The 23,778-nt window shown below is 40.2% G+C and overlaps 1 pseudogene; it reads left to right on the forward strand.

The window, feature by feature from the left end:
• Nucleotides 1–21,099: 21,099 nt before the first annotated feature.
• On the forward strand, nucleotides 21,100–23,669 carry LOC101823182 (annotated as a pseudogene).
• The last annotated feature ends 109 nt before the right edge of the window (nucleotides 23,670–23,778 follow it).

Below are 23,778 nucleotides of genomic sequence, written 5' to 3' on the forward strand. Positions count from 1 at the left end.
GCTGTCTATCTGTCATTATGTGCCTTCTCTCCGGTGAGGGCAAACATAGGCCATTCAGCTTCAGGTTCCCACACACCGTGCTTAACCCGATTCTCAGAATGCCTTAGAGGCGCAGATGTAACACTGCTGCTCCCAGACAGTTTGCTTTAGATCTCTGATTCAAAAATTATGAAAAAAAAGTTAATTAGGACATTTACTCGTTCACTTAGTTTTATAAATGTATCTTATTTATCATTTTATCTTATTATTTATTAGGAGATAAATGTTTTCATGGAGTGCCACCAACAGCATTTCTGTCCATTACCACAGTGGTTTTGATTTTGCCATTTCTGAAGCACTGTCTGCACAAGATACCAGCTTCTGAGTAAACCCCAAAGAGGACTGTGAGTCTGGATGTGTCCGGTTACCATGTTAGTTGTCATTACATCCCTTGGTTGAATCATAGCACATCAAAGACTTGTTTTTGATCCAGATTCTAACTATCCGTCTACAGGCATCTAACCAGGTACATAAACATGCACATTAAAGGGACGGCTGCCTCATTTCCAGTGCCCTCTTCTTGGCTTTGCTCAGGTCTGAGGTAAGTCCATGCCAAGGAACAGAGCTGAGACTTGGCCGAGAATTATCAGGATTAGATGATACTGGGGGTGGGGAAAGAGTAAAAAAAAATAGCTGAGATCGAATTTATTTGAGCATGGTATTTTGTGATTAACTTACATAAATAAAGAGGCATTTCTTGTTCCATAAACAGAAAATAGTTCCCTGAAATTGTTCATTCTCTCTCTCTCTGTCTCTCTCACTCTCTGTGTATGTGTGTGTGCACGCGTGTGTCTCTGTGTCTGTCTCTGTCTCTCTCCCTCCCTCCCTCTCTCTCCTATCGCCTTTCTAATTCTTCCCTCTTCTGCACAACTTTCCCTCCCTGTAAACTCCCATCAGTCTACAATCTTCCCTCCAGCTCTAGGTGCCAGTGATAAATGTGCTAACAACCTTGAGTCCCTTCCAGCTCTCTTGGCCACAGATCACAGGAAGCTTCCCTAGACAGGGAGAAAATGGACTTTCAAAGATTAGAATTACCACTTAACAGACACACAGGAGCCAAACCCACGGGCCACTGAGATGAGATGAAAAACATTGACTCCTGTGATGTCTTCCTCCTCCCAAGAGTCCCTTCTGCTCTGACAGTTACTGGGGTGGCAGCCTTGGCTAAGGAGCAAGCTTTGGAGTCTTCTGCTTCACCGGCAGTTTCATTTTAATCCGAGTTCAATGCTATCTCTGTCAATTAAAACACCATCCGTGAACTCTCATATTTGAATTCCAAATCAAACAGGTCACTAGGGGTTACTGTTCAATTAAGCCGACAAAACAAAGCAAAATATTTAAAAACCGTACCTATTCACATTGACAGTTTAAACCTACAGGAGGCTAAGAGTCTACATGCCCTGAGTGTGAGCAGGTTCTGTGTGTGATTATCAGCTGCTCTCTCATACAGGATCGGAAAGAGAAGGAAAAGCCTTGCAGTGATATTCATAAGTCTAATGACAATGAACTCAAAAAACAACTAAGTCAATTGTTGGCAGTTTTTTTCTCTATTTGATTACCAGAATCTTTCCAAGGATACACCATATATAACTATATATTATATTCCCACATGTAACATTTGCATGTGCATGTACAGTATATTGTAGATTGTACACACATGTGTGTAGACAGTATATATTTCTATGTGCACACACGTGTTTATGTCTGTATGTGTATACTGTGCATTCATGTTTATCTGTGTGTATATGAATGCTGTGTACATTGTGAGGGTGTATAGACAGTGTACATGCATATTTACACACATGTGTGTGTGAATACTGTATGCATTGTGAGGGTTTATAGACAGTGTGCTTACAAATGTGCACACAGGTGTTTATGTCTGTGCATGTATACAGTGTACATATATGCATTTGTATGTGGATATTGTGGATACTGTGTACATGCATATGTACACACATGCGTTTATGTCTGTACATGTATACTGTGTACATATATGCATTCATATGCTTGTGTGTGTGGATACTATGTACATTGTAAGGGTGTATAGACATTGTACATGCATATGTGCACACATGTGTGTATGTGAATGGTTAGCTTGATATCTGAGCTTTGTGCTTTGGCTGCACTGCTCTGATATCCGCAAAGCATGGGACCCTGTGACAGTCTTAAGAGTCTGTTCACAAGAGGATAAAAGGTTCTACTTGTTAGTTTTCAATTTTGTGTTTTTATTCTTTCTGTAAATGTTTAATATAAATCAAATCTGGAAGATTTTAGGATACATACTCCTGGCTATCAACCACACACACTTTCTTAGTATTGATGCATATAATTCTGGAGTCACCTATGTAAAGCTAATAAGTTAATTTTCAAATGTGTTTTTTAAACACACATAATATTCTGAACCAGTATAACAGGAATACATTGCAGGAAGGTAGATACAGCATTTAGTTTGGAGAGCCATCATAAATTCGGTCATCAAATACAGTCTACATAAAATGATAACAGGTTCAGAAGTCAACCCTACCATGAGTATGCCCCATGTTCTCTCTGCACAGAGAAGTGCACCGAGTCATTATCCATTCTCCTGTGTGGAGGGGCATGTTGTAAGGAACCTAGGCTCACAGGAAGGAGTGGGAGTGTAAAGGGCAAAAGGGAGAAAAGTCGGCATGCAGGTGCTGTGTGGGAAGTGGAGGTATGCAACAGGGCTTAAAGGAAACATCTCTATGACTTTGGGAGTGGATATTTAATTTCAATGACACACACACTGGTGTCTTGTGGGTGATGGATTATAACTGGGCATTAATAGTAAGAGATGATGACGCAGAATAGTAATAAGATATGGCAATGTTACAATGAAAGACATCAGACTCCTTCAGCTTTCCCCAGACTAATACATGCAAAGTTTCTGCCTAACCATTCCTACACATGTGTCACCTCTGTATTGCTTTCCTGCTGGGGTCTCTGATTTGCGCAGTTTTCAGGTCTTTGATTCTAGATATTAGCATCATAATGTTTGCTCAGCACTGTTTCTTAGATTCAGTAGTTTATGGAACTTGGTTGTAACTTCTCTCAACCAAGCATTCCTAAGCCAGCCAACACCGGACAGCAGGAGCACAGCAAGTCATTTTACATAACAGGATATTTCCTCAAGAACAGAAGTTTCACTCAGTTACACAAAAATCCCACATGACTATATACCTCTTACCATGAAGCCACACACATTTCCCTATGGTATATCATGCCTTTAAAAAATCTTTAGAGTAATAAATGATAATCACCATTGCTACAAAGCTGTGGACATTTTTGAGCTACTGAATTTTGGGGAAACTATTTTAACACAGCAAGCTTTTTCCCTTCAAAGTAAAGAACACATAAATAAGTGTAGACTTTTCTCTTTATATTTGCCATTTGTGACTTATGATTCATTTTCTCTTGACAGACATGATGTATAAGAGAACCAATAGTAGTGTGTGAAGTTCATAGATGACTTCCTGACTCCCCAGCTTGTTGAGTTACGTTCTCAACCCACTATTTGGCATCCGTGCCTCACAGACGTTCAGCAGCATTTCAAGTTTGTTTTCCAAACCCAATCTCTACATGTTTTCTCTAAACCCTTTTCTCTTATTTTCTGTCTCCTCCACCTAAGTACACACTTTCTCCATTTTTCTGGCAAGTCATTTCTATTTGCCTCATAACATTTCATTTTACTCTTTAAATGAATTTCAAAACCATTCACTTTTCTAAATTTTCACCACAATCAAAGTTGATCTTAGACATCATGGGCTGTGCAAAAACCTCTGGCCCCATATTCCCATTTGTATGCTTTCCTTGCTCCCACTCTGTATCCACAGGGAAGCAACTGTGACCCTAAAATATAATGGCCTTTCCTGATGGAAATGCTAATATAGTCTCCTTCATTGACAAGAGGGTCTTACCTAATCTTTCCCTTAACAATCTTCCTCTCTTTAAATTATTCAATAATTTCTTGTTATTCTTAGTTCATTCTCTCTGCTACTGCCTTCCACTCTCTACTAGTTTAATATAAAATAGCACTTCTGGACATATATACTTCCTCAACTTGTCAATAGCTTTAACTGAGATTTTACTGAGAGAGTCCCTGGACAGTATTCGTGAGCTGAAGTTATAAAAATCATAGAAATCGCCGGGTGGTGGTGGCGCATGCCTTTAATCCCAGCACTCGGGAGGCAGAGGCAGGCTGATCTCTGTGAGTTTGAGGCTGGGCTGGACCGACAGCCTCCAAAACAATACAGAGAAACCCTGTCTCGTAAGAACCAAAAAAAATCATAGAAATCGCTTCCTTCATTCCAGAAGGTAGTTAGTGAGCAGCTGGCAGCTGTAGCATGAATATAGTTTACTGCTCCTGGATCCTCTGTTCTTGAGAAGCTGATGTCTCCTCCCCCGTTGGTATGACTTCAGTGTAATCAGAGCTTTCTCTCCTGCCTGCCAGTCCTCAAATAACTACTCTGAGGCTTAATAGTACTTGTAAATGTTTAGCCAATGGCTCAGGCTTATTATTAGCTAGCTTCTACATTTAAATTAACCTATATCTATTAATCTATATGTATTGACATGTGGCTTGTGGCTTTACCTGTGGTCTAGTACATCTTGCCTCTCCTGGGGCTGGCTGGCATCTCCCAGATTTGATCCTTCTTCTCCTGTATCTCTGCTTGGCTGTCCCTCTTGGCTCTATCCTGCCTTGCCATAGGCCAAAGCAGCTTTATTTATCAACCAATGAGAGCTGCACCCATTCACAGCATCAGAAAGATATTTCACAGTGCTCCAGTCTCCTATTGGTGCACTTTCCCAATAAGTTCAGTGATCCTTCTCTCCTGCCTAGTCAGCGTCAAGAATGTGTGAGCACAGGACAAAAATATCTCCTGAGGAAGAAATAGTATGTTTTCTGAGTAGTATAATAATAAAATGCAGTGGTTATCTTACATTCACTACCTCTGTGTAGTCAAAAGCATTTATTTTAAGCTTACTCAGTTGCAATGCCCACATATTGTGCTATTATCCATGTTCTACTGTTATGTGTATATATGTAAGTTAAACATGTGGAAGTTTATATGTGTAGAAATGTATTCAATGATGAGCTAACAGATGATTTTATTGATTTATAGTCAATATCTGCCCATATGGATGTATATTTGCTTGAGTTACCCACATGTCTCAATGTGTCAATTTTATGTTTTTGTCTTAAACTTTTTATTGAAATTTTTTTCATACAATTTATTTTGATGATGCTTCCCCCTCCCCCAATTCCTCCCATATTTTCCACACTTCTGTGCCCACTCAATTTCATTACTTTTTTTCTCTCCCTAGGAAAAAAAAGAAACAAAAAGACTCACAAAGAAACATACAATACACACGCATACAAACTACGAACTCTGTTCCTTAAAGAATATTACTTTGTTTTTTGATGGAGTTCACACTAAGCCCTATTAACAGCATCTAAACTGGATGAGTAGTTCAGTTAGAATGCTGAAGACTTGACAACCCAATGGCTATGAAACTGTCTTCGGTGCTTTTATTAGTAAAATTTGTATCTTTGAGGGACAGAAAGCAGTTGATTCAAGCACATTTAGACACAGCAGCTGTGGCAAAGTAGTCACTTGCATAGAAGTTGCCAAAGTGCTGTCTGTATGAAGGGATATGGCTGTCATTGGCCCAGCTAAGCATCACAAAAGGCTGCTAGGTCAGACTTAACTCATGACAAAGAAACTCCATATCTTAAATGATCATCTTCAAAAGTTGTTTGGCCTGAGAGGTTTGGGTGTACTGTTTTCTAAACGATTCAGTCATACAAACAGAACTGACCAGTCACCCTTTGAAAGAGCAATCTGCAGCAAATATAGCTGGAATCCCATCTACCACGTACATATTCCTAAATAACTTCTCACCACTTTACCTTTATAGATTCATTTGTATTATGTGTGTATGCCACAAGTATTTGGGTGCCTGAAGAGAACAGAAGAGGCCATTTAGTCCCCTGGAGCTGGAGTCATGGGCAGTTGTAAGCTGTTAGATATGGCCACTAGAAGCCAAACTCAGGTCTTCTGGAAGGGCAGCAAGCATCCTTAATACCTGAGCCACCTGTGCTCCAGCATCGATTATGTAATCATTTAAATGTCACTGGATGGATTTAAATTATCTCTTTGAATTTGAACTCCTTACCTGGATTGCTTTCCCTCCTTCCAAGGGTTTACCTTTCTCTTTTCTCTTCCTTGCCCTTAAAAATGGTTGTTGGAGTGAGGTGTGGTGGCACATGCTTTTAATCTCAGCACTTGGGAGGCAAAAAGATAGGTGGATCTCTGAGTCCAAGACCAGCTTGATCCACAGAGCTAGCTAGTTACAGAAGAGTCAAGGTTACACAGGGAAACACTGCTAGCTTGAAAAAAAAATAATAATAGTGGAACTTTTATGTGGAAAGGCAACAGAGAAAAAATTCTAGAGCAGGTGTTGTGCCCTACATTGTGTTATTTCCTGAATCCTGGGATGTGTCCATGGTGGCCTGTTGGGAGATGTCATTCTGTAAATATGTGTCTGATTGGTTTGAATAAAGCACTGTTGGCCAATAGGGAAACAAGATAGGTGAGACTAGGAGTCTGGGAGGATTCTGGGAATTGTAGTAAGGAGAGCTCTCGCCATGTGATCTCCTGGAAGATAAATTCTCATAAAATATATATTAGTAATCATGGGTTAATAATCAAGTCAGAGCTAGCCGATAAGAAACCAAGCAAATGGCCAACAGCTTCATAATTATTGCAGTGTCCTATGTGTTACTTGGGGGCTCAGACAGCTCAGCAGGGCCCAAGCAGCTGGTAGGAAGACTACACATGACAGTGACCTATACATTATATGGCACATCCAAATCTAGGGTGATATGTCTGTCATGGAGCTTATCTTTTGAACTGACTATATAAGCACTTTGATGAAGACTGTGGTTACTAAATTATAACCAGTGATATTCTCTTATTATGATCCAAACCCCAGTTGTTCGTTCTACTGGTGTTTTTAGCACTACTATCTTCATACTGGACATAGGAGACGTCCTGTGTCTGTAGTAGTACTTGTAAAGTAGGTGATAGGGATTGGACTCAGACAGCTTCCCATGAGCAGAGCTAAGCCACCTGAAAATTCCAGGCCATCCTAGACACTAACTGAACTGCAACTTAGATTGGATGCTGTAATGTCTTCCTTACACAACCCAAGCTTTAACTCACATCCTCCCCTACTTTCTGCCCTGCTCATTTTTTCAAACTCCTTATATTTTTCTTCTTAGAAGCAAAAATAACAGAAATAGGATTTGTTTACACTATAAAATGATTTCTTCTTAAAATCTTTATTTATATTCTTCATGGATATTTTTCACATAAATATAGTTGATTTAAAAAACTTTCTCTTTTTTCTCAACAAAGGTTGGTTTTCAAGGAAACATAGCTATAAAACAAAAATCATTGGGAAATTAATATTTGAGCATGAATTCTGTTTCTTTATTACAATAAAATACATTTAAAGATGTGAATGTCTGTGCTTGAAAAGAAAAGGTCACATTCAGGAAAGAAGTAAAAATAAACAACATTACTATATTTCAAAACCATCATCTTTGTTATCTTAACAACAAATCACACAGGTTCCCCCTCCTCCAGGGCTGCCTAGATTGTCTGGACCTGTCACTTGGTATGAAATAGTGTTTCTGGGAATGATTTTGTTCCAACCCTCCTCCTTCTTATCAAACACAGTACCTGGCAATGTCCTTCTCTCAGAGACAACTGAGATGGCAAGCTTTCTCATAGACCACAGAGCTTTTCAAAGACTCCATCATTGAACTAACAATGCAACCCATCCCAAAGATGTGGACCTGCTAAAGAAACTTATGAGGATAAATAACAATCATGACTTTCCCCAGTACTTAGAAAGTTGTGGTCTTTGCAAGAGTATTAGTTTAGCTGGGTGATGTAATTTTTGAAAGTTGAAACTGCCATTGCAAAACTGAAAGACTTAATTACTAATTAAGTAATCAATATTAATAATATTGAGAAAAATTCCAGTGAGCATTTTGTTACCCACTTGGAGAAAAAAAGGCAAAATGTTAATGACTTGAATGAAAAAATTGAAATCCTAAATCATTAATGGTTTTATTAAGCAGATACATTTTATGAATTCTGGAGGACTATCCATTAAAAACAATGTATAGCATTTCTGTGTGAAGTTCTTGTAATCTCATTCCCTTTAGCAAATGAAGCTTTATTTTTTTTTTGCTGTTCCTAGTTAACTATGCTCCAAAAAGGCAATATCAAAACCAGAGATTATCTTCTAGATGCCTCATAATCATAAAATATATTTTTGAAAATTTGTTTCTGCTTCATATACTTAGATCCTAATAGATTTTGAATTTTACCCTAAAGCAAACAAGCAATAGAAAAATGTTTCTTATAAAATCTAGAACAAACAAAAGGCCAACAGTCGTGCGCTGATGGATAGTGATCACAGCACGTTGTAATCATGCTAGTTAAGGGGAAATCTTTATGTCTTTAATACATCAAAACTATACCGATATTCATAAATACAAATATTTATAGTCCACAATAAAAGCCATTACATGGGATTGTTCCCAAATAATTTAGGTCAAATTATACATATCAATTCTAGTTTACATTTATAAAAATAAATCTTATACAAAATATGCACAAAAAACATAAAATATTTCTTTCAGTAAACCTAAGTTTTCATTGATAATCTGTCCTGACCTAAACTATAGCATCTAAAATTTGTATTTTTAAACATCATATTCTTCCACAAGTTTGCTTGGAAGTTCATCTACAGCAAGCACATATATGACAAGATAAAGGACCCAGTGTGTTGAGGATAAAAATATTTCACTTTTATGTCAATATTCTTGGATGGGGTGGAGCTAGAACAGTAAAATACAACTTTCTACATTTGCAAGTTTTCAGGTGATTTGTACCAGAGCAATCTAGATCTCCAGGTAATTTGGTTTCTACAGGCTATTACACTCATTTTTAAGAGGAAAACAAACTGCTCAAACCTAAAATGTAAAAAAAATACAGCTGTAAAATTATTCTAATTGTGCCTGTAAAGTCTCAGTTAGGTAAAATAACTGTGCAAGACCAAACTAATTTTTCGTACTATAATTAGATGGCAAATTTTTATGCCTTTTTTCTTTATCAAGTAAACCAAGGGCATACATACAACGGTTCTTGAATTTGGAAGACAAAAAGAGTTAAAATGCTTAAGAGTTTATGAGCCTGGGCTCTTAACTATCTCTCCCTTGTTTAGTGAACATCCTTAGCAATAAATGCATACAACTTGTTCTGTTCCTGGTGACCATAACAAGAAGACACAGACTCAATAACAGGACCCAGGTAGTCTTAGATGGAGAGGGTCTTTGTGAACCTTTGATCAGACTCCAAAAACTAAAAAAAGAGCTACATCCCTGAACAAACCTCAGCCTATGATAAAGTGGGAAGGAATGTTTATTCTGAAACTTGTTTGGAAAAGTGGTTATCATTAAACCAAAAGCAAAACTAGGAAGAATAAAAGGGGCATCTTGCAACTTATGCTCAAACCTTTCTCATAGCAAAGGGAAAGATGCCGCAAGAGTTGAGATCATAAAAATCTTAACAGTAATATTCAAGCAAGTTTAGTTAAAATTTGAAATCTCTGCACAGGAGCATGGTTAAATTTATGCCCTTGAAATACAAACACACACGAATGGTTCTGTAATTACATTTAAAGAAAGCTTTATCTCTAGAATGTTTTAAATACCCTGTATAAAAGGTTGATGTTGTCAAATGCATCAGGCAGATGTGAATATGGAGCCTTGGAAAACACCAGCTGGATTTGTAATTACATTTTCCTAGAAATTAAATATCTGAATGCCTTCACTGATATTCAATTAATCAGGCATTAAATACCCCTTAATTAATTAGACTGCATATTTCATATATAATGCATATACTTATATATAAATGAGATACAAAACCTTATTATATAAATGAGATCTATGTCCTTACATGATCTAATAAGTACTAAATTGATTCAACATAAATTGATATTAAGTTTCAGGATTTATAGAGGACTATATGGAAAGTCTGATGGAGAAATGGAGAGAGACTGGGTAAGAAATGCAGCAGTGAAAAAGAAAAAGACTGAGGGAGACAAACGAGGGAGAAATGGAGAGAGGCTGGGTAGGAAATGCAGCAGTGAAAAAGAAAGAGAGGAAGAGAGGAAGGGAGGAAGAGAGGAAGGAAGAAAGAGGGAGAGGAGGAGGGAAGAGGACTAGGGAGGAGGGGAAAAGAAGAGGAGGACAGGAAGGAATGGGGGAGAGGAGGAGGAGGCAGAAACCAGGAAAGAAAAATAACTCAACGATTATAGAATAATAAAGTAGTTTAATCAGAAGCCCTACTGTATCTTTTGTCACACAGCCAAACAAATTAATCTCCCATTAGATATACAAATCTTTTATTGATAAATGAGAGAATTTGACAGGTAAGGGGAATTAATTCAAAATTAAACAGCAAAAATATTAAAACTATCATGTTATGTCCTCTTATTTTTAAAAGGGTAGTGTGTCACTCATCTCAAATAAATTAAAGTCCGAACAAGGAGAATCTTTTGACAACTGCATGTATTTTTCACAGGAAGACACATTTTAATAGGGATGCAAATGGGTGATTTTTTTTGAGTACTGGACAGTAGTGGCTATCTCCCTGTTGATTGGCCTCTTAGCTTCTCCACTGTTTGAGCAAAGTGGAAGGGCTTGCCTCCACTCTCCACCATCCATCCCTCTGACAGGTCTCTTCTCCCTAAAGCTTCCCACAGATCTATAAGGAGGCAATTCTCACTCTCAACCAGTGAAAATTGTGAAAATGGGATGATCTCCGCCATAGCCCTGTAAGTTTACTCCCATGTTTTTGAACTCTTCACATTCTTGAAAGATTGGTAATATTTTTAAAATATTGCTAGTGTTTGTAGGAGAGGCTAACTTCAAAGCCATGTATAAAATATCACACTTTGTGAATCTCAAATATTTAAAATTATTTTTTCAAAGAATACCTGATGGGAAAGTCTCCTTTTTGAACTTTACATATTTCTTTCCAGAAGTCCAGGCAGATTCCATTCCTAGGATTTGATATAGATCTCTACACTTGTTAGTAGTTCCTAGTTCCTGACTACTTTGATTTGAATAAAAATAGCTATAGGCTCATAGGGACTGGTACTATTAAAAGGTATTGCCTTATTGGTGTAGGTGTGGCTTTTTTGGAGGAAGTATGTCACTGCCGGGTAGGCTTTGAGGGCTCTGAAGCTCTAGCCAGGCCCAATATCTCAAGGTCTCTTCCTCCTCCTGCCTGCAGATCCAGATGTAGAACTCTCAGCTACCTCTCCAGAACTATGTCTGCCTTCATGCCACCATGCTTCCTGCCATAATGATAATGAACTAAACCTCTGAACTGTAAGCCAGCACCAGTTCAATGGTTTTCTTTTTAAGAGTTGTTATGGTCATGTTGTCTCTTCACAGCAATAAAACTGTCACTAAGACACTAACCTTCAAAAGGTCCAGCTCCCCCCATGATCCTATAGTTTGTTCATACTCCAAAACCACATTTCCAAACAGAGAGTAGTGATGTCTCACAGTCCTTCACAGGAGGGTGTGTGTGGCAAGCACTTGGCAGACCATACTGAAGGTACCTGTCTAACATGCAGTAAAACACGTAAAGCATATGCAATTAGCAATATAAATAATAACAATAACAATAATAATGATAGCATTGATGTTACTAGTTTTAACTATTCTGAGCCTTTTATAAATGTTTTGTACAAATCTCCCAAGGCTAGATGACATCCATTACACCATTCCGAAAAATAATAAACTATGTGTTATTGGGTCTTCAAAAATTATCTAAAAGAAGTTCTTCGGGGTTTTTGTTATTTTAGGGATGTAAAGAGATCCTTAAATAAGGTCTGGGGAGATGGCTTCATTGAGGAAGTGTTTTGTGACCAAGCCCTAGGACCCATGTGTGAATCACCAATGCCCACAGAAAAGCCAGACACCATAGTGCACATTTCTGGAACCTAATGTTGTGCCTGTACCAATATTTTAATGATTTCTAAAATGTCTACTGTTTTTTTTAAGTTTTGTTTGTGGCCCACTTTTAGCAGCACCTTAAGACCATCTGGCATCGGGATGTAATTTTTAAAGTGGTTAAGTGTCTGCTAATGAGAAGCAGGCTTTTGTAAGTTCCTGAATTACATTTTGCCTCTGAAAGTCAGTAGGTCCTGCAGACAAGGAGAAGGAAGCTGTCTGATTTAACAGCAGCAGGTCTCTCATTTTTTCCCCAAGACAGGGCTTCTTTATAACAGCTTTGCCTGTACTGGAACTCTCTTTGTACACCAGGCTGGCCTCAAACTTACAGAGATCCTCCTGCCTCTGCCTCCCAATTGCTGGGATTAAAGGCATGGGCCATCATGCCCAGATCCTAATCTCAACAAATTTTTAAAACATTTTAAAAAGAAACACATCTCACTGGCATATATACCTACAGACTGAGGTTGCGGGGGAAAGGGAAGTAAGGCGTACAGTGCCGAAGAAGACAACTGACATCGTCTCTGACCCCCACCCATATGCACACTTGAATGCAGCACGCACGCACACACACACACACACACACACACACACACACACACACACACACACTTTTTAGTCTATGCCTGTAAAACACAGAAAACCGCAGGGCCATCTAACTTTATTAGGTCACTCAGACATTACCACAAATGTTGAGCATTTGAAAAGCTCATTTTTTCTATTTCTTAACATACCTAATACCCAACATGTTTCCCCTCACAGTTCTTCCTAAATAAAAAGCAGAAAGTGTAGCTTTCCTTTAGCCAACAATGTGTATGCTGTTTTGGTCTCATCATTGCATCCATGCATATATACACAAATATGTGTGTATGGTTTTATTATGGAGATAATTACTTTTATTTGTCTTTCAGTGTTGAGAGTCAAACCCAGGACACTCTACATATTACACATCACTAAACCTATATGAATTTTTATAGGTAGACAAAATCTTGTTGTAGAAACAAGCCATTCTTATAGCGGACTATATAAAATTGAGGGATTTCTGCAGATATTTTTATCTCTATGATAGTCAAACATTTTTGTCTTATAAAAGATAGCTGGTGTAATAACATAAACACAGCCCTTTTATTTGTCACAAAACAAATTTGAACACAAATCAAAGAGAGCTGTTTTAATGTATTTTTTACAAAATGCACAATATTTATCTTCTAAGCTAGTTTTACCACATCCCTTGAAAATAAATAACCAGTCAACATGAAACACGCCATGATAGTGCTAACATGAAGGAAGGCTGTCTCCATGTTTTAGTTTGCTTTTCCTTTGAATTCTCTGTATTCTAGCTACCTTCAAAACTCACAAAGGGAAAGCATTTCAGAGCTCTGTCAACAGCTAAAATGTATGTCAAGCTGATTTTGGTATGTCTATTCCATATGGATTCTAGCACACTGAGAGACAGCGCCCCCTCCAGGTTCCTGCCCTGTTTGAGTTCCTGTTCTGAGATCCTTCAAGGACAAAGTGGAGTTGCTGTCATTTCAAAATAGCTTCTCATAATCAGAAGATTTCCTCCACAAACTTAATGCTATCTACAAAATATTCATATAGCACCCATCAAAAACCACAAAGGAGGCTGGAGAGATGGCTCAGTAGTCAAGAGCACTGTTCTTCCGGAGGACTCAGGTTTGATGTAGCTCACAATAGTTTGTAATTCCAATCCCAGGAGCTCCAGGTATGAACCTGGTGCCGAGACATACATACAGACAAAACACCCATGAACAAAAAAGTCAATTTTTGAGAAACCAAAAGTTGAGGGATGAAAACACAAGGACACAGATAAACAATACCAAAAGGACACTATGAAACAAAGCATAAAATGAGCTACAAAAGAAAACAGGGAAGACATTATATAATGAGAAAATAGTCACTTTGTCAAGAATAAATAACAATTCTAAGTATGATGCATGCCTTATTGGAGTTCCCAAATATATAAAGTACTGATGAAGCAGAAGTAGGATAAAAGCCTCAATACAGCCATAGTTGCCGACTTTTAGCAATGGAAAAACACCCCAGAGTCACTAGCTGAGTTAAACTGCTTGGCAGACTCCTTGGACCTAAGCAACATGACATAACAGTCCCTCAAACAGCTATAAAAGGCACATCATTTTCAAGACCACACAGAACAGTAATCTAGACAGATTATAGAGTGTGTTTATACTAGTCCCTTCTGTTTTGGAAGTGTGTGACCTGGTGATTTTACAGGGGCTCAGAAACAAGAGCTTGTCTGGAGCCTCAGTGACTTAGAATTTGAGCTTTTGAAAAACACTGGAACTGTTGATGTTGGGAACTCTTGGACTACATACAATATTCAGTATTAGACGGCCATGAGACTCCATGGGCTGAGGGCGTGAGGATATTACTTGAGTATGAGATGTCTTCCATGTGCTTGTATATGCAGTGCTTGGCCCCTTACTGAGGGCACTGCTTTCAAAAGCTCTGGAAATGTCAGGAAGCAGGACTTACATTTTAAAAGTAGAGCACTGGCGTTGGAGGTATTTGGAGGTATTTGTTACCAAACCTTCCCCTGTGTGTTTCTCTATTTCCTGTTTCCCATGATGTGAAAACTTTGGTCACATATAGCGACAGCAACGACGTTCTACCCAAGTGCACAGAGCCAAGGAAATAAGACTGACCTCTGAAAATGAGCCAAAAACAAATCCTCCATTTAGCAGTCTTGGGTCCAGTGATAAAAGAACTAGTTAACTCAGATACTGTAATTATATACAGCACTTGTAAAAGACCCTTATCGCCAATCAATGAGGAAATTATTAGCAAATTAATCTCATAAGACATTCTCCAAAATTCTTATCAAATTCCTTCTAAATTAAGTGTCAATGTCACTCAAAACAAGAAAAATGTGAGAAACAATTACAGCCTGTGGGAAATTAAAATGATATAACAACTAAACATAATGGGGCACCTGAAATGGGCCAGGAAGAAGATGCTGGGGATATGCTAAAATTCTGAATAAAGTATGGTGATTAATCAAAAGGAGGGTGGGAATAAGGCTGCTTATATATTACATATGTATTGTAGGTGAATTGCACTTTAGGTTTTAGACAAGGATCTACCTATGTAGTCCAAGCTAGCCTCTGCTCACTATGCAGCTTAGCCTGCCCTCGAAGTCATGATCCTCATGCCTTAAGTTACTGAATGCCAGCACGTTAGACACACACCACTACGATGGACCCCACAGATGAATTTTAAGAGTAGATTGTAGGCAAAAGAAGCCAGGCGCAGAACTACATAATGCTATTGACATGAAGTTCTAGAAAAGTTTAACTTAGTTGAATGAGAAAATGATAGTGATTGCCAGAGACCAGAGAAAGAGAGAAATGTTAGGGTGCAATAAGCCAGTGTAGAGATCTTTTTATAGACATAGAAATGTTCTATAGCATGACAACAGTGTTTATTAGAATAAGTATATCTGGATAAACTGGTAATTTTTATGTTTCCTTTGGATGTTAGTAATGCTGCCTTTATAACGATTGCCTTTAAGGTCTTTAAAGATTGCAGCCCAACCTGAAAATATAATAGCGTGATGTTGCAAACATGTGAGAAATAAGTGTGACATATTACTCCAACATTGTAACTCGCAGAGCTCAGGAAGTCTTCCCAGGGTCTCTGAGAGGAATTTCTAATCCTTACCCCTCCATGTTTTGTGGGTGGTCAGTTTGTTCTGGAAAGACAGTTCGCTCATTTCACATTACAAACCCCGTTTAACAGAAAGCCAGGTGCCTGCCTTTGTCGTTACTCTGCATGTCTTCAGCCAGATATCAATTTATTACATGCTGGCAATGAGAATTTTCTTTTGATTCCACCCATGACATTTTACATAAGGATGGGACTTTAAGGACGTGGGAAAAATCTCTGTACAGGAAGAGGAAGTTGCTCTTCCAAGTTTATGCACACAGAGTTTGGCTTGCTGTGACACTTGGAAGTGCTTCCCTCTCCAAATGTTCCTATCAGCCCTCAGGATATTCTTTCTCGGAATCTTTTTATATGCTTTTTTTAATGTTCTACTTTCCCTTGCTACCTTTAGTAGGAGCAGCTGGTTTCAATGAACATTTTGAAAGTCAGCAGATTATCCCCAACAGAAACGTTCAGCCTTGGTCTTGGACCCTGCTGCTTGGTGTTTTCTGTCTTCTTACTGTCTCTTTCCCACAAAATATATGCATTTGCTTTCCTCAGACATATTAAAAAGCAAAAAGGCTCACAACAATGAAAACCTCTTGCCAAAGGTACAGCCTTCTTCCTAGTTCCCCAGGCTCATGTTGCTAGAAGAACTTTAATCTTTACTCCTTCTTGTTCTATCCAATTTATAATCAAGTCTTTCCAATTCCCTTACCCAAGTCCAAGCTCGCATTACCTCATATCTGTCCTCTTGAGATATCATCCTTTTCATGCCTCCATTCACTCTGTTTTGCAACAATCTGGAAATAGCTGCTATGACACCACTGATGTATCTTTTTACTGACACCTCTGTGAGAATGCGTGATTCCCATTTCTACTATAATAAAGCCAATACTCAACATCCAAACTTAGGTGACCTGAAACTGCTCTCCTATATTTCACACATTATCTCAGCAAAATCAGCTTGCTGTTGCCTTTTTAAAGAGTTTGCAGTGCACTAAATTTCACATTCAGTTCTCAGTACAACTAAAACCTAGATTACCATCGTTTTCATTGGCCGGGTAAGGCAAGCAAGAAGCAAAACAAATGAAAGTTGTCAATGGTGATGCAAAACCTAGAACCTTCAGTGCCCTGCCCTCCCACCTCAATTTCCAAGGTCCGCTCTCTCAGCGTAGTTGCCTCCACTAGAGACTCCCTTCCTCTCTGCTAGCCACACCTCACAGTTGATTTCTTTCAGCTGTGGTACAGTCCCCCCAAACAGCCACCTATTTGTTCTTTCTCTCAAGGCTCCCTTTTCTGGCCTGCTGTTTGATTCACATTTCCTTGTGCTTATAGATCAGTCATGAAAGCACACATTTAAAACGTGTGCCTGTCCTGCCTAACTAGTCCCCCAGCACAGTGCTCGTTCTATTGTATACGACCAATAAAATCTGTTGAATGAAGAAACAAGTCCCTCGTATTTAGGAGGCCTGGCTATATATTAATGGTTTTTAGTTCTCCTACCAGTCACCCATTTCTTCTCACTAAGCAAATATTCAGTAAACACAAGTAAGTGTGCAGTTTGCTATATTCCTGTACTCCAGATATGGTGATGTGCTGAGATGGTGTTTTCTTCTGCAAAATACCTTGAGGATAGCATTTGGATTCTCCTCCTGTACACTGAAGATTTTCTGCTTTAGTATACAAACATGTACCCGCTAGGCAACAGTGGTCACCACATAAAGCACTTAGAGCATGGAACTACTTTTCCTCAGACCAAATGATACCAGAGTTCTTAACAGCTTACAACATATGGAAAGAAACAGAATTAAAAAATGTTCAAAAATGTTAATACGTGAGCAATAAAAAAATCATTCGAGACTGGGAGGTGGTGGCGCACGCCTTTAATCCCAGCACTCGGGAGGCAGAGGCAGGCGGATCTCTGTGAGTTCGAGGCCGGGCTGGACGGATAGCCTCCGAAACAATACAGAGAAACCCTGTCTCGTAAAAACCAAAAAAAAAAAATCATTCGACACTTTTAAGTCTACAAAAAGTAAACAGGCTGTGGAGAGGGTAAGAAGAGAGAGAAAACTGACTGCTCTAGACAGAACTATCCCTTTATCATACTATCTACCAACAATTTGTTCTCCTTATTCTTACGTCTAAGTACTACATGATCAAATAATTTTTCTCAAATGTGACACAGCTTGTGTCAGGAATCAGGCTTGCAAGCTCCAATTCAATAGTCAGACATAGCAGCCAGCAACCCATTGGAAACTGCTTGCTTTGCGAACTAGAGGCATATTTGTTAACTGGTGCTACCACCTGCTGGTAAGTTTTCCTATAATGCACATTTGGCAGATCCTAAAATGCCAAAATAGTACTCAATAAAATGTACTTTTGCAACCAAACTCATCATCCACATTTTCTAATTAGTCTTATGTGTATTATCTAGTTATGCAGACTTTTGAAATTGCTTTATGAATCATATAATTCATACACTGTCATGTAAAAGTGTCTAAACATTTATTTATTTATTTATTTATATTATGTAAAAGTATCTAAACATTTATTTCTCCTCTTAAGAACTTGGTTTACTTTCTAAACTGTCTATATCTGAGAAAACGTTGTACTAATTTCTAAATATGCAATGATAGTAGATTTTAATCAACTAATAGTACTGATCAAAAATCTATAAGCCTGTGCATATATGAATCATATTGTAGAGTTGTTCTTACTTTTGCTTCAGCCTATCTTCATGGCCTCCTGATCCAAACCCATCCCCATCCCTTAGGCACTTGGCCTCTTAGTGAGGCCCTAGGGGCCCACAAGTTATTCCCAGCAGTACTTGCAGCATTTCTTTCTAGCAATCCTTTGTGACTTCACTGACTCACAGAACCCATGGCTGCTGCATGAAGTTGAAACTCAAGTAGAGGACCTTCTTGTTCCTGCCTGACCTTCATTCTGGTTTCTTCAGGTTTGCCATTAGTCCTGCTGTGGACTACCAGCAGGAGCCCCTTCTCATAGCCCATACCCATTCCTCTAGTGACTCAGCCTCCTGGTCAGATTCAATCATTTCCACCCATCTTCTTTCCTTTGTGACTCATTGTCAAGCTGCAGAAGAGCTCTTCCCAGGAACCTCACCCTCTCCACACTTGGCTGGAACTAAGTACTGCTCTCTACCAGAGATCCCATGTGTACCACAGTTGGCTGGGTATTGGGGACCCCCACAACCACCACACTTGGCTGGGACCTAGAGTGGAAAATGGTAACCAAAGAATGGAACACCCACCCAACAAAGACAGGACCAGATATCTATACCAAGAAATACTTCAAATGTCATAGCCCCAGATGCTTAGACCCCAGGAAAAAACACAAACATGAAAAACAGTCGATATGTCTCCTCCAGAAGTCAGCAACCCTATTGCAATAGGCCCCGAGAAAAGCAATTTAGCAGAATGAAGCACAAGACAAGGACATCCAAATAGCAATTATGAATTTGTTCAAAGACCTTAAAAGTATACCCTCCCTCCACCCTTCTTCCCAGCCTCCCTCCCTCTCTCCTTTTCTTTCTCTTTTTCCTCCATATACATGACTGAAAATCATCCAACATTTAAAAAAACCAACAAAGCAATAGTAAATCTATGTAATTTTGCTAGATTTGAAGAGAAGGGAGCTGAGACCTTTGGCATACAATATGCAAAAGTACTGCCCTCCCTGGGCAAAGATGTACCTTCCAAGATTAAGGTGATGACAGAGAATGGATACAGTTCTCCCTATTTATAAGTATTCTGTGGACTCATCTCACAAAGAGTTGTCCAAGGGATAGAAGAAGCTGGAGTTTGTAGGACTAATCCACAAAGGGTGATTAATTCTGACCTTTTCTGAAGTCCCAAGGCCCAGTGAAGGTCCTACTAAGACACTTGGATAACAGAGGCATTTCTGTGCCCTTCTGGGAGAGGAAACCGTGGAACCCTTCACTTGATCAGAATTTTCACTACCTCTGAAAATACAGCCAGCGTAGGGGTGTGCATCCTGACATCATTTTATTTTTTAAAATATTTTAATCAATTTACATATCAACCTCAGTTCCTCTTCCTTCCCCTCCTCCTACTCCCCTTCTCCCCATCTAATCCTCAGGAAGGGTAAGGCCTCCGCCTCCGGTAGGGAGTCAACAAAGCCTGGGACATCAAGTTGAGGCAAGACCAAGCCCCTCCCCCACACATTAAGGCTGAGCTTGGCATCCCACCATAGGGAATGGGCTCCAAAAATCCAGTTCATGCACCTGAATAGATCCTGGTCTTGCTGCCAGGGGCCCCACAAGCAGACCGGGTCCCACAACTGTTGCCCACATGCAGAGTGCCTAGGCCCAACCTCATTTTAAAAGCAGGACTGCAGGTGATCTGCAGTGTAGGCAGCTTGAAAACCAGAATGAAGGATTATTTGCTCAAAGACAAGCACTGACTGATGAAACGTAATAAGGGGAATAAAAGTCCCCAACTAAGTGAGGGGGGTTTACGTGTTCAGAAGCTCAGACCCACGAGCAGATGCAGCAGCATCGCATGGGCAGCTACTCCCTTAGCCCACAATCGTAGGATGTGCTCTGGCCTTGGAATCCCAGACCACAGATGTGCCAATTCATTCTACCTAACCAAAGGCAGTCATTGTCTTTTCAAGGCCCTTTGTCTTGAGATAACTTTATATAAAAACTTAGTATGCTAGGTAATCTCTGTAACTATGGAAACCCTACTGAGATTTACAGTCTCAGGACTCCTCCTCCTCTCTTCTCAAGGACTTCAAGTCTCCTGAAAACCTCTGGTATATTAAGTAATCTCTATAAGCATGGGAACCCTGCAGGCTGGGACTTGCAACCTTGGGATTCCTCTGCCTTCCCTCTTGTTTTTCTTTAAAAATGTCTTGCTTTTGTGGCTCAGGGCTTCAACTTTCCTGTCAGAGTTGAGCCCTAGCTAGCTAGTTGGTTTTCCGGAAATAAATAGAATTTCTTGTACTTGCATTCAATGTCGTTAAGCTCCTTGGAGCCTTGGGGTCCTCTCTGAGTGGGTACAACACTCACCAACTTGTAAGTATACCTTCAAGTGTTTAGCTGGAGAGAATTAGAATACATCAGAAAACATCCGTAACTGTAAGATCTAACATGCTTTCTGGCTGCCAGACAGCCTCCAGTGAGTTTTCCCAATGTGAAACAATGACCAGATTACTCCACATGAGGAAGCTTTATTGGGTGAGGACAGTTCATGGAATACAGAATGAGGAAAACCGAGGCAGCAGCGGTCATTGTTTTCAATCCTGCATATATACACACTTCCCTTTGGAACAGTTCTTTCAAGCATGCATTTCAAGGACAAGCCACAGGTAAGTCAGACTATCTTGGGTAGACCTAGGTGTGGACCCATTTTTAAGGGCTCTCATGATGTTAATGTACAACACAGGTTAAGAACCATTATCCCGGAAGGAAGGGATGTCTCATTGGTTAAGGGCGCTTGCTGCTCTTCCAGAGAACCTGAGTTGGGTTCCTGGCACCCATATCCCACAGCTGCCAACTGCCTATAACTCCAGCTCCAGGGGATGACTTGTCCTCTTCTGACCTCCACAGACACTCACACAAGTGGAGTATAGCATTATCCTAAAACTCGAGTCCTAGTGTCCATCTCATTCAAGAAGCAAGCAGTGTTTCTCAGGCACTGCAACCATCTGAGGGGTGTGCTAACCTTCAGCAGGCTTGTTGCACTTCAGTTTTTAAATGAAGCATGTCTTTCAATTACATAATTAAGAAAAACCACTACCATACCTCTCACTGGAGCATGACTTAAAATTCAGAGCTCAGAGTCTTCACCTGTCCTGGTCAACAGGTGCTGAGGTAAGGCTTAAGATCCTCAGAACATTTACAAACATTAGCCAAGCATATCTTGATGTCAGGCATGGAGATTTAGGTTTCATACATGTGGAGTGTGGGCTTTAGAACTAAAAAAACAAATTCTCCAGGTGATTCTGAAATATAGCAAAACTATTGGCTGCTGCCTCTGAGAGCTTAGAAAGTGAAATACTGAAGATCAGCTGGCAAACTATAATTGAGGAAGAGTTAAAATAAGGCCTCTCTTATAGCTGATAAAATGAATCTACATAGTAGTCTTAGGGACCTCAGATCTGTCAGTCAAGGTTTCCATTTGCCATGGATCTGGAGCCTCAAATGGTTCTGGACTTCCCTGTGGCAACCTGGTGAGACCAGTGGTGCCTGAGGGACCATTACAAAGCATGAGAACGGAAGTGGAGGCGCCAGGGGAGTGAGGAAGTGGAGGCGCCAGGGGAGTGAGGAAGTGGAGGCGCCAGGGGAGTGAGGAAGTGGAGGCGCCAGGGGAGTGAGGAAGTGGAGGCGCCAGGGGAGTGACCATTACAAAGCATGAGAACGGAAGTGGCAGCACCAGGGGCGTGGCTACCTCCATGATCCAGCAGCCACATCACAAGCGTATTGAGTGCCAGTGGTTCCTGTCAAGTGGCCACAACATGAGTCCCTGTTGGGAGCCCCAGGGATCGGCCCTGGAACCTGACAGCCGCAGGCGACTCCAGGAGTTTTGCTGCAGGCGGGACCTTCACGCCCCAGTGATGTTGCTCTCCGGACCTGAAGGAGAAGTATACTGCTGCAAGTTTCACCCCAGTGGATCCACCTTGGCATCTTCAGGATTTGACTGACTCTTATCATTGTGGAATGCCTATGGTGGCTGTGATATCTATACTGCATTGAAGGGACATAAAGAGGCAGTAATGGAACTGCATTGTAACACAGATGGCAGCGTGCTCTTCTCAGCATCGACAGATAAAGCTGTGGCTGTGTGGGATAGTGGCACAGGTGAGAGGGTTAAAAGGCTGAAGGGTCATACTTCCTTGTGAACTCCTGTTATCCAGCCAGGCAGAGCCCACAGCTTGTCTGCACTGGCAGCGACGATGGTACAGTTAAACTTTGGGATATCCACAAGAAAGCAGCTATCCAGACATTTCAGAAAACATACCAGGCGTTAGCTGTGACCTTCAATGACACAAACCATCAGGTTATCTCAAGTGGAATAGACAATGGTATCGAGGTTTGGGACCTGTGACAAAATAAGTTAACCTATACCATGAGAGGCCATGCAGATTCTGAGTTTAAGTTCTGAAGGGTCTTATCACTTGTCCAATGCAATGGACAATGCAGTGCGAGTCTGGGATGTCCCGCCCTTTGCTCCCAAAGAGAGATGTGTTAAGACATTTCAAGGAAATGTGCTCAACTTTGAAAAGAACCTCCTGTGGTCTTCTTGGTCACCTGATGGAAGCAAGATAGCCGCTGGCTCAGCGGACAGGTTTGTGTACGTGTGGGACACCACCAGTGGAAGGATCCTGTATAAGCTGCCTGGCCGTGCTGGCTCCATCAGTGAAGAGACTTCTCATCCTGATGAGCCTATCATCCTCTCAGCATCCGGTGAAAGACGCTGTGTATGGGTGAGATCCAGTGAAGATGTGGAATGGAAGGCTCCCAGGCTGTGTGACCTCAGAATCCAACTGCATGATTGGCCAGAGTCAGATGGTGTCCCGGCTGACCTACCTTCAGATCCGGCTGATTTGCCTTCAGATGACCGTCACTAGCAAGCAGCTGGGGGTGATGGCCCTACTCTGGCAACCACTTGTACCCCATTTACCAGAACAACTGTGGCCTCTGTATCACTTGCCAGATTTAGGGGATTGGTCACTTTTTTAAAAATAAGATTTCTTCAGAGGGACAAACATTAGTTTGAGGTCTCCTGCTTTTTAATCTATGCCAGAGTCAGGAAATGTCAATCGAAATGTGTTAGTTGGATTTGTTTTCTGTTTTATTTTAAATTGAGTAACTGGCTTGAATATTTTTCTTTCTGTGTTTGAGTATTTTGTGTTAAAAATCCAAACAAATACCTGTTTAC

This window comes from Mesocricetus auratus, unplaced genomic scaffold, assembly GCF_017639785.1.
Source record: "Mesocricetus auratus isolate SY011 unplaced genomic scaffold, BCM_Maur_2.0 Super-Scaffold_6730, whole genome shotgun sequence".
Lineage (NCBI taxonomy): Eukaryota > Metazoa > Chordata > Mammalia > Rodentia > Cricetidae > Mesocricetus > Mesocricetus auratus.